The sequence below is a fragment of the Somniosus microcephalus genome, chromosome 20 (assembly GCF_052327205.1).
Source record: "Somniosus microcephalus isolate GS21.2 chromosome 20, FLI_Smic_1.0, whole genome shotgun sequence".
Lineage (NCBI taxonomy): Eukaryota > Metazoa > Chordata > Chondrichthyes > Squaliformes > Somniosidae > Somniosus > Somniosus microcephalus.
Genome location: NC_141006.1, coordinates 34,425,009 through 34,427,421, shown reverse-complemented (window position 1 = coordinate 34,427,421; position 2,413 = coordinate 34,425,009). Strand labels below are relative to the sequence as shown.

At 42.0% G+C, this 2,413-nt stretch overlaps 1 long non-coding RNA gene across 1 annotated transcript; it reads right to left on the bottom strand.

The window, feature by feature from the left end:
• Positions 1–395: 395 nt before the first annotated feature.
• On the bottom strand, positions 396–1,815 carry LOC147103115 (uncharacterized). The gene is made up of 2 exons (XR_015072988.1): positions 1,444–1,815; positions 396–842 (listed from the first exon to the last, which is right to left on the bottom strand). It is a non-coding gene; the product is annotated as an uncharacterized LOC147103115 (long non-coding RNA).
• Between the last annotated feature and the right edge of the window lie 598 nt (positions 1,816–2,413).

Sequence of the window (2,413 nt, the reverse complement as noted above, 5' to 3'; positions counted from 1 at the left end):
ATAATTTGAACTTATTGCAGTTTCTTAGAGAAAGTAAAACTACTGTGAACTTGAATGATGAAGCTCTCCTCTTTCTACAAGCTCCTTTAGGGCTTTATGTGAAATAAGCTTGGGTCATTTGAATTCAGTGCATGTTGTATGAATTGATGGTATACTAATTCGAAGAGAAGGTCAGGAATAAGTTGTGATGCAATAGCGATGCTCTTCGAAAGAAACATCTAAGGATCATTGTAACAGGACACTCCCCACCCCACAGAATATTTACCATGCCTGACCTAGGTGTGTTTAACATGGTCACTGATTATGTGACCCAAAAGCCCCCAAAATTCCTCTTTAAATGAAAGAAATGGGAGAAAAGCTACTTTGCTCAAAAAATCAATAATCCACAAATTAAATCAGGGAAATGTGTAACTCTGATTTATGTGAATGACATTGTTAGCAGGTTGTCAATTACAGAGAAAAACAACAATTCTCCTGCCTTTCTGTTAAAGGTGGAAATTCATCCTCTTAAAGTCTTCCATGAATTGAATCTCGTCTCAGTACTAGCATTACCACCTTGGAGTCAGAAGGTTATGGGTTTGAGCCTGACTCCAGACAGTCCCGGGGAGAGGAGACAAGAGTTCTGGTCTCTGAATATCGGTTTGATATCCAGCAGGGATCTTGCGTCTGATGGTAGCGGAGTGGCCCTCCATCGTAGCCTCGGCAAGCAAGAGACTAGAGCTTCAGCCTCTGAATACTGGGTTGACATCCAGCAGGGTACTCACATCCGATGAGAGTGGAGCAGAGACCTCCACTGCGTCTAGCTGGTCCTCTTGTGAGAGGTTGTGAGTCAGGCCAACGACCTGTTCACATAAAAGAAAAGGTCTTTGTTACAGAAAACCAAGCGCATAATCTGCTGGTTGTAAAACAGTGGAAGATATGGATTGTCTCCTGGGCCATTAGAGACAGAAGAGAGAGCAGACAAAAGTATTTTATTCCACAACACCTTTACCTCAGCCTACTAAGTGCAGACACATATATAAAAGTTACAAAAGATATGAATTATCTAGTTGTGAGAAGGCCAGATCAAAACAATTAGCCATTCATTTTGCACCTGTGCATCTCATTGACCCCCGCTACTTATTCTTTTTATGATCTCTTCGTGCTTCAATGACCGTGGTGCAATATTTTTTTGAGGGAAGAGTAGATAGTTTGCACCAGAGACTTTTTTTGACTACTGTTTGATGTTTAGAGGATGTCTGACACATGCAGAAACCATTACTATAATTAAGAGTCTTGATTGCCCAAGCATGTTAATTTGACCTGAAAGAGACCTAATTGTGTCCTTGCCCCTCCTGCAAGGAGGACAGTCACTCATCTGTCATTAGACAACTGGCAAGCACCGACTGAAGCCCTCAATCAACAGATAGAGACCAGGAACTCTTTCTGAGCAATACAACTCACCATAAAATTTGTGAGTGGTATGCCTTCATTGCCCTGTTAATCACAATCCATAATCCAAATGGTGCTTTCAACAGTTCACTCTTCTTCTTGCTGCAATTGCTGATTTAAGGGGCCCAACCAATAAGGACTGTAAGTTAAAACATATTAAAAGGAACATTAACAAATTAAATTAAAATTCTGTTTCTGGGGGTGATGATGCACTCCAGTCCCTCACCGTGGTGCCCACAGGTCGCGGAAGGCATCAAGCGTGCCGGTGGACACCGTGTGCTCCATCTCCAGGGACACCCGGGCGTGGCTTTCAACAGTTAGAGTGGCACAGCTTCAGCAGCAACTGCTTGCCTTATGACAATCCAATCAACATAGGCAATTGGATCTATGAGCATGTGAATTAGTTCAACTGCAATTCTTGGCTCGGACCTTTTGTTTCAAATTTCTGGATTGGCTTCCAAAGTATTAATTAGTCAAATGACTGGTCTTCTATTATTTTTCCCCATTTCCTCTTACTATCTCCCCCAATGATGTTACCCACTTGCCAAGATTCTCTCAATCACCACCAATATACCCTGTGATGGGTCAGCAAAAAGCTGTGTTCAGAAAGAAAAGTACAGATGAAGGATGCCAAGATTAACTTTTTCTATTCGTTTCAATATTTTGCATATCTCAATAGGTTCCCTTTTCATTCCCATCCTAGCCTTTCCTCATAATTCAGTCTTCTAACTTCTAATATCAGGGACTTGAGCACATAAAGCTAGGCTGACACTCCCAGTGCAGTGTTGAGGGAGCCCTGCACTGTCGGATGTAATGTATGTACCTTTAAGGGAGAGAACTACTTTTTACAGCTCCTGTATACTGTAGTACCGGCAGTGACCACACGTGTATATAAACACTGAGTAGTGATCTGTACACTTAGTTCTAGAGTAACCCTCATTCAGTAAACACCTGTTGAATCGTTCCCTGCAGTCTGTTGTCT